Source organism: Chinchilla lanigera, unplaced genomic scaffold (assembly GCF_000276665.1).
Source record: "Chinchilla lanigera isolate Chin_1 unplaced genomic scaffold, ChiLan1.0 scaffold00013, whole genome shotgun sequence".
NCBI lineage: Eukaryota > Metazoa > Chordata > Mammalia > Rodentia > Chinchillidae > Chinchilla > Chinchilla lanigera.
This window is the reverse complement of record NW_004955414.1, coordinates 2,808,405-2,817,742: the sequence shown is the minus strand read 5'-3', so window position 1 is coordinate 2,817,742 and position 9,338 is coordinate 2,808,405. Positions and strand designations below refer to the sequence as shown.

The following is a 9,338-nucleotide window of genomic DNA, read 5'->3' as shown; positions in this document are numbered from 1 at the left end:
CAAATGCTATTTTAACTTTTATTTTGTTATGAAAGAAATATGATACAAAAAATTAAGAGCTCAAATTTATAGTTAGAAAATGACAGAGCTAAAATTGGAACTTGCTCCAGACTGGAAATTCAAGATGATAAAAGTAGAAAGAATTGTCCATCATTAGTTTTACAAAGGCTGGTTCCAGAATTCAAACCCAATACTGTCTTTCAGCTAGGTCTCTTTTATATTACTTTAGTTTATAAAAAAATAAGAATAGTGAAAAATAAAATAATTAGATCATTTATTTTCCTTATTAATGTAAATATCTGAATCACAGGTAAAATAGCTTAGAATAAATGCAAAGATTTCATCTTACAGTTCTCATTTATTAATTCACTCAATTACTCAACAAACCATGTAGTCTCTACCTACGTAACAATGATCCCATAAATAACCTCTGAAAGCACATAACAATTTTAACATTAAAAATACTGAAACCCTTGGCATTTGAGACTTAGGAATTTGCTGATACATTTTGCTAACAAATTTGGAATTCTTAATTTACATGGTCAAAGCCTAACAGTAGTTTGGCTTCGTCTGCTCTGGTCTGGTCTGGTCTGGTCTGGTGTGGTTTTTGCCCTGTTTTTTTTTCTTAGTCACATTGGAAATACATTTACTTAGTGTTATTTGTATTTTCCTTAGTCTTCCACTAGAGTTTCCTCCTCCTAAATATCTGCCTGTATCATTCCTCAATTTCTTCAGTATCGAGGGCTATTCTATATATTTTGGAGAAAAATCATTTCACAGTTAAATTGTGATTAGGGCTTGTCTGAGGCCTAGTATCTTGCCATGGGAGCCCCCTATCTTATATGGAAATATAACTCCTTGTGCTTCTGGTTACAGTTGAGACCTCAATGGTCCCAGGATGCTGTGACTGTCCAGGTAAAGACGACATCAGCTGCAGACATCTTGGTTCTTTGAGAACTGAGGAGTAACAGAAAAAAAAGGTTTCACCTTGGGAAAAGGACAAACTATTTATTGACCTGCCATCTCTCCCCACCATCCTCATCAACATCAGATCCTCATTAGCTTTAGACTACCACCGCCCTCTAAGACATCCGATAATCCTCTCACCATTTTCCTCACTGTAAATGTGATCAATAAATCTGAGGTTCTGGTTGCTGTGTGCCATCCCAGAACAGTGTTGCACCACCATTTTGTCTCTTGCACTGCCATTTTGTCTCTTGCTCTTTTTTTTTTTTCTTTTGCTGTGTACTATAGCACCCTGCCAGAGATTGGGGTCCACTGTGGAGGTCCTCGATACTACTAGCCTTTAGTCAAGTCTCAATTAGAAGGACTACTTTCATGCTGTGCTTCCTGTCCAAATATTTCTGAGTTAATGATAGTCTTATCAATCATCATGGTTTCCTTCACTGTATGCTGATGTTAGCCTTTCATGTCCCACATCCCAGGAAAACCCTTATTTATAAGTGAAAAGGACAGTTGGTGACCTTAATAACAGTCTCATGCATCTATCATCTCTCCTCTTTCTTTGCTACATTTTTCCATAGGATATTTTGCTATTTTAACTACCAAATGTTTAATTTATTTCCTTTCTTTCTTTTCACTGTAATTTCTGTAAGGTTAAGGATTTTGGTATTTTTTTTTGTTCTTACTTTTTTCCTTTTCTTCAACCTAGACTAATGCTTATAGTATGAAATCCTTAAATATTAACTTAAAGGAAAATAGATAGCAAAAAATAGAAAATAGTTGCCATCATTCTCCATGTTTGGTTCAGTTGGGTCAATTGAGTTTCTCTTCTTTGCAACTGAAGAAACACTTGATTTCTATGAATTCCCTTTGTTTTGGGCCAAATTCTACACTTTTTCTTGTACCTGTACTGCAGATCTCAAATTTTTCTCGATTAAGTATATTTTCATTTTATTTGATTTATCTCTGGTCCCTTTCCTATGGGAAGATGTTTCATTATACAACCAAAAATTCATAGACCACATGGCACTGTACAGATATACTTTCCTACAACACACAGTAGGAAGAAATCAACATCAATATAGGCTGAACCGCCCCTGCACACACTAATGTACTGAAGTGCTCACCTCCATACTTCAGGATTGAGGTTTTTGGATACCAGTTTTAAAAAGCGATACTTAAGGTAAAATGAGATCATTTGGGTTACTTTACTTCAGTGTAGCTGATGTAGATATAAGAAGGGGTGAACAAGAGACAGACACAGAGGCAAAAGCCATATGAAGATGCCCAAAAGCAGATACTATCAGACAAGCAGAAAGGCCTTAGTGAAAACCAACTAACATGACACCTTGATCTCAGCCTTCCAGAAAATGTAATAAAACTGGATTTCTGTTGTTTAAACCACCCAGTATGTGGTACTTTGTTATAGCAGCCCTAGCAAACTTAGATAGGTACATGATTAGGCACAGTGGCCTGGTAGAGACAGAAATTTTCAGGTTCTAAAACTACAAACTCAGGGCTGGGGATTTAGCTCAGTGGCACAGTGCCTGTCTGGCAAGTGCAAGGTCGTGAGTTTGATTCCTGGTACCGGAAAAAAAACCAAAAAATAAATAAATAAATAAAACTACAAAATCAAAAGTTAAATTCTACTAGTGACATTTTCAACCTTGGATACATGAAATTCCCCAAATATGTACATATATATATATATGTACATATATAAGCAATATATATGAATATACATATTTATACATACATATATGTACATATGTATATATACTATATACATATATATATTAGAAATATAGTAGAACAAAAGACCTGAATGCCTAAATAATTAGCTCAAATCCTTGTTCTGTTTGCTCCCATTATGACCTTTGAAGGACCTTAATTTACTTTTAGTGGGACTTCTTTTTCATTCCTTATACATGACTACTAAGAAAACACTAGCAATTTTCAGGGTTGATGAGAATGTCAGATGTGACACTTAATGAAAAAGGGTTTAATAGTAGCACTAGAATTAATGACAATAACTAAGTTTCAATTTGTGCATGTGATTTTTATTATTGGAAAAATTGACATTTTAAAGTCAATTCTTGTGGCACTCTTTGTTTAACAAACAAGAATTTAAATTAGTTACATTCAGATATTACCTTAAGCGATTTAAATATTTTATTTATACACCTAGTAATTAAATTGTCTATAAATTTGTAGCAATCTGATTTTCTGGAATAGAAAATCAAACAGCAGAGTTCTAACAGTTTTGCCCCATCAGGTCAGTTCTAATTTGATGAAAGTCTGTAGGTTGTGTGTTCAGATTTCTTCAGTGGATTTAACACACCTACCTTCTCTCAGTTTTATATTGATGTTTGGTAGTTATTGCATTTATTTTACAGAAATGGAAAGACCAAAGAATATGCATTTAGTCATTTGTGTCCTGAGTTCGTACCTAAATCCCAGTTTTATACTTTGTTTCCTGGCCAATAGAATCATTCTAATAAATATCTGCTCTGTGTTTTCTTAGAACTACTTATGTATCTTCCTATTAATATTTTATTACATCGGGGCTGGGGATTTAGCTCAGCGGCAAAGCGCCTGCCTGGCAAGCACAAGGTCGTGAGTTCGGTTCCCGGTACCGGAGAAAAACCAAAAAAAAAAAAAATATATATATATATATATATATTATTACATCATTTCTTTGCTTCATCTTTCTTGGGTCACTCTATTAAATTCCAACATTTTTTTCTGCTACTGATCTCATGCTGGATGAATGGAAAGGCAAAGATTCTAGTGATACATGAAGAAATCGAGGTAAGACAAGAGAAAAGAATAACCCAAGATTCATCCATTACTAAGTCTGTCCAACAGACTCACAGAGAAGGTATCACTTTCATCTGTGTTCTCCCTGCCACACCCACACCTCTGAGAAAATCAGACTCAGAAATGTTACAAAAACAGTGAGCTTATGGAAGAGAGGTTTTCATATGGTCAGGGAGACTTCCACGAACTCATCATCTCTACTAAAGTAAGCTGTCCCTCAGATAAAATGCTATCTTCCTTGAACCTGTCTTCCTTTTCTGCATGTCTCCTCTAGCAGCATGCATCCCATAGGAAATCACTTCTAAACCTCTAAGCCTTTCCAATCCAACATTCTCTCAGAAGAGATTAGTGATTCTGGCCTCTTCAATCCTCCCTTCTCTCTAATTTTCCCTGCCAGAGCCTCTGAAGTTAGTATCACAAGTATGTACATTTCCAGTAGTAAACCTTTTATCTCTTTTGATCTGTGGCATCTGATCCTCAGGGCAAGCTTTGAGGATCGATTCAAATATTCCACATATACTATAAAGTAATCATTTGCACCAGTCTCTTTCTCCTTACTCTGTGTTCTTACTTTAAAAATGTAAACCAGCAGATTGGGTTACCTGATCATCTCTAATCTTTCTTCTATTCATTCAGTCCTGAAGGTAAATACTCGATGTACATCTGAGTCCACTACTTTGTAAACTGTGAGGCTCCATTTTTAACTTTCTCCCTGTGTTGGCCTGGGGTTTATTTTGCAAGGGGAACAATACAATAGACACGTATTTTATATGATTATTTACAATAATCACCCAAAGAACGATATACAAAAGCGTGCAGGAAATCTGTCCACTCACTAAGACTAAGGAATCCAGCGGAGGGCCTGGATGCTGCAACAATGTTGTACATGATTCCAGCTGAATACCTAGAGCTCATAACAATGCCTCCCACGAGTCAAACTGGAGGCCCAGAGCCCATGACAACATCTCATACAGGCCAGTTTCACAGATCTGCTGGGAAGGCCCAAAGGTCAGTGGTGGAATCTATAAAGTCTGTGCCAGCAAGATGAAGGACCTGTGCTAGCAGGCTGAGGGATCTGCACTGGAGCCAGGAAGTGATGCTCAGAAGGAACCAGAGCTCCCCCAAAAGGTAGCACAGCCATCCTCGGCAACAGGGAGGTCCCGAGCTCCTCCGATAATCAGGATGGCCGAATTCCCATCAGGGAAGCCAACACAGCAAGCTTTTCCAGGAGGTCAGCAGTGCACCATCTTCCCCTCTGGAACCAGGAAGCAATGCTCAAAGCGAGGACCAGAGCTCCCCCAAAGTGAAATGAAGCCATTCTCAGTGCCAGCGAGGTCCTGAGTTCCTCAGAGAATGAAAATAGCCAAGTTAATCAGGAAAGCCAGCTCCCCACAGCTTCTACCATCTCCCAACAGCCCCTCTCAACTCCCAACAGCCTCTCTCAGCTCCCAACAGCCTACCTCTTCTTCTCCAGGTCTGCCTCTTATGCTGCTGGCAACAGTCCTCAGGTGGGCCTCCCACACCCAGCACTACACTCACTCAGTTCAGCTGAGTGTTATAATTTGACCACCAGTTATCAATCTACTACACTCCCTTTTGTCTATTAATTTCATCATTATAAAGACACCTAGGTACTATATACATCTTTACGCTAAATATGTCCTAGTATCCTCTTCTTAGCAAAAAATTTTATAAAACTGAGAACAAGGAAAATAGAGCCAATACCACCATTTGGGTTGTACTGAGCAATTCATTTGACTCATTTAAGTTTTAAAAATAAACTAAGTAATGTTCTTGGCCGAAAGGAGCACTAGTGTAATATTCAAGACAAACTGTTAAAGCAGAATTTGAAAACAAAGTGAATGGCTACCTTAGGTGAGTTGTTGCAAGAGCATATTGGGGAACAGATATTTCTGCTCAGATCATTCTTCAGACACTATATATTAATGGTGCTTCAGACCAAGAAGGATGAAATAAGAACCAGACATGAAGTTGGAATCTGATTCAAAAAAGCTGATTTACTTAAATTTATAATGATAGAAATGCACTATTGGACGAGGAAAAGTACAAAGTTCAGTTTCAGTAAACCAGAGACAGAATTCCAGCTCCATTAATCACTGCATGACCTGTAAAACTTGGACAAATTACTTTACCTCTAAGGCATAATTTCCAGAGGAAAGACAGGAGGAAAAAGGAGTAAAAAAGAATTAATATGTGTTATGTACATGTACAAACTCCCATGATGAATGGAATCATTAAGTGTTGCAATCACTTACTAATAAAAATTAAGATAAAAAAGAGATGATAAGAAATAAGGAGGTAGACATTTTGCTGATAGCAAGGACATTAAGGGAGAGAGGAAGAAAGGAGGGAGAGGAGAGGAAGGAGAGGTAGAAAGTATGAAGATGCTCTGATTATACTTATACATATATATGCATATGTATGCATACCAACTCCCCACTATGAATATATTAATCACATATCACATGATAAGTATACTAATAAAGAAGATACCAAGTGTAATCCTTTTACATTTATTGAATTTTTAAATGCTAAAAATTAATCAGGAAAACTATATATATCAAGTGTAATCCTTTTACATTTACTGAACTTTTAAATGCTAAAAATTAATCAGGAAAACTATATATATCAATATATAGTGATATTCATTAAAAAATTAAATTCATTTCACTGGAACTAAATGCACCAAAAAGCTCCCATAAAGTACAGATCCTCAAAATGAGAATCATCCAGTGATAAGATAATGTTATAAACAAGCAAAAATTTTTTAGTCACATTGACAAAAATTAGGAATTGAGTCTTTTCTGTGCTAGCTGATGTTTTCAGACAAGTTATTCATCTCCTGTAAGCCCTTAATTTCTCCTATATAAAATGAGAATCATGCTCAAATTGTCATGTATACTATTATAGTAAGAAAACACGTATGCTGAAGTCAAACCCAAAGATGCCCTCCCACCATCTACAAATGTCCTTTGCCTGTCTTTTCAATATTTCACTTTGGCTTCAATTTTGTATATTTGGAGGACCAAATCTTACTTAATTTCAGCCCCTCACCAATTCTTTCTTAATGCATTCAGATAAATTCTAAGCAAAGATTTTCCTGGCCCATCTCTTTCCAGATTTTACCTGCTCACCATTTGTATTTGGCCCTCCTGTCCTCTTGAATCACCAACTTCCCTGTCCACATGCTTCCATTGCATTGGATAAGATCAGTAGGTTGAGGACTTTGTGCAGCTTTATTGAGTAAAGTACAATAAATCAACACTCTAGTGTAGTCTCCCCAGTAAAAAGTCTTTCAATAGCCTTTAGCAAAAAATGAAAATATAATCAGTCTATCTTTTATTTGAATTTTCTCATAGCCTCTTCCCTATTGCTGCTAGACCAATTTTGTTGAGAGCATATTTGGAAAAATACTCTTCTACTAGTTCACGATTTAATCATATGCCAGTTTTTCATTGAATAAAATATTCTAAATATAATATATAGATAATTATAATATTAATTCTTCAAAGGCCAGGGTACTATGTTTTATATATTTATGTTATCATAACCCAGAATACAGTAAATGATTATTTAGTAGCATATATAGAGGTAAAATAGCATTTGGTGATAATTTATATACATTTAAGATTGTCCTGTACAGTGAAATTTAAAAGTTATACCATTCACTATTAATTTAAAATATAAAAATGCTTAACACTATGGTAACTATTTTATAAATATTTTCCCAAATCATTAGATAATTTTTGAGGTAGGTACTAATATCACCACAATATTTAGGTTAAGAAAAGTTTTAAAATGTCTACTGACTTCCCCAAGTTCTTGTACTTACTACCCACGTTAAAGTCTATTCCAAAATCTGGCAGGAAAGATACTCCAAATTTAGTCACAGTGCTAAATGACCAATGAGGTCATGTAAATAATTAATCCCCAAATTTAGAACTTTATCCCAGACTCCTCTTCTGAATTTCAGATTCACATATTTAAATATCTACTCATCTTTTGCACTTGGATATCTAAAATACCAGTTAAAATATCTCCCAAACTGAACATTTGCTATTATTCACACTCATACCAGCTCCTAACTAGGTGAGTGACCCTTCTTTCTCTCCACTGTTCAGGCAAAACATGTGGATTTGTCACTGTCAGTAAAAGAATTGTTTGTTTTTCCTTTGCTTTCACAACACAATTAACACAACACAGAGGACTTCTGTGAACCTAAAAGTTGTGCTGATTTCGTTCCAACAGCAAGCAAATAATTCTGCTGCAGAAGGTGGGTGTCATCTAACTCAATTCAGTTCCAACAGTGTTACCTGCAAATGCATGAAATCTTCCCATCTGCAGGGTCAGTCGCAAGACTGTTCTTCAGCTCCTTATTTTTGATATCAACAACAAGCCCTGCGTTGTTTGACCTGTTGGTTAACTAATGACCGGTTGGTTAACTAATTATAAATTAAATGTCTCAGTCTCCTCCTTGGCTTTGAATTTGCTGGAATGGCTAATAGAATTTATTTGTATTTAAAAGTATTTATAGAAATACATTTACTGGCTGATTTTAAAGAACATTTTAAAAATATAGACACAGAGATGCACTGGCTGAGGTACGTGAAGGGGTGCAGAGTTTCCAGACCATCTCCTGGGGTGCCATCCTCTGGAAACTCGCAAATGGTTGTGTATCTATTGGCCCCCAGACCATGTCTTCTTCAGTTTTTTTAAGAGACTTAATTGCTTATCCATGAGTGATAGTAGACTTAGTGGGGAAACCAACCAAAGACTTTCTGCTCAGACTCTTTGTCCTCCCTTCCTTTAGTGTATGGGACAGGAGTCCTCTGGATGATAGGTTCTTAGGACCTCCTGTCCATGGATATGTCAACCAATTCCTTATGATGAATTTTTTAGTGTTTCTGTGACCTGTCTTAGGGAAAACAAAATCTTTTTCCATGGCCAGCCTTGGGGAAGTAGTTGTAAGTCAGGAACTGTGGATGAAAACAAAATATATATTAAAAATACATTCTTTTTTCATCTGATATCTAAGTCATCAGTACCTCCAAATAGCTATAGCTCAAAAATATTCCCTAACTGTATTATTTCTTATCACCACCACTCCTACTGCCTTAGTACAAGCTACTTTTTCTACAACTCAGGGTTATAGTCTTTGAACTGATATCCTTGTGTCTATCCAAAAATATATTTTTCATCAAGTAGTTATGAATATTTTGCCAAACTAGACATTACATAATACCTCCAACAATTCTGTGCTCATCAAATAACATGCAGCCACAAGAAGTAGCAAAAAACCCGGTCTCTTAGAATCTCTAAGGTTCACTGTTAAGTGAGAAAGAAAGAATATGGAAAAGTGTCTATACTGTGAATCAGAGTGGCAAGAATATGCATGTTTGCTTCTATTTAGAAGAGGAAAACTGAAATGCAAACAATAAGTACTTAAAGAAAGAAGAGGGTTCAGAAAGAAAGAGAATTTTCCAAATATATCTGGTTACATAATTTTAATTGGGAATAATCTAAAGTAGAAAAAT

General features: G+C 35.9%; 1 long non-coding RNA gene across 1 annotated transcript; it reads right to left on the bottom strand.

The window, feature by feature from the left end:
• Nucleotides 1-356: 356 nt before the first annotated feature.
• On the bottom strand, nt 357-8,773 carry LOC102030178. The gene is made up of 3 exons (XR_260149.2): nt 8,118-8,773; nt 6,939-7,107; nt 357-957 (listed from the first exon to the last, which is right to left on the bottom strand). It is a non-coding gene; the product is annotated as an uncharacterized LOC102030178 (long non-coding RNA).
• Nucleotides 8,774-9,338: the final 565 nt, after the last annotated feature.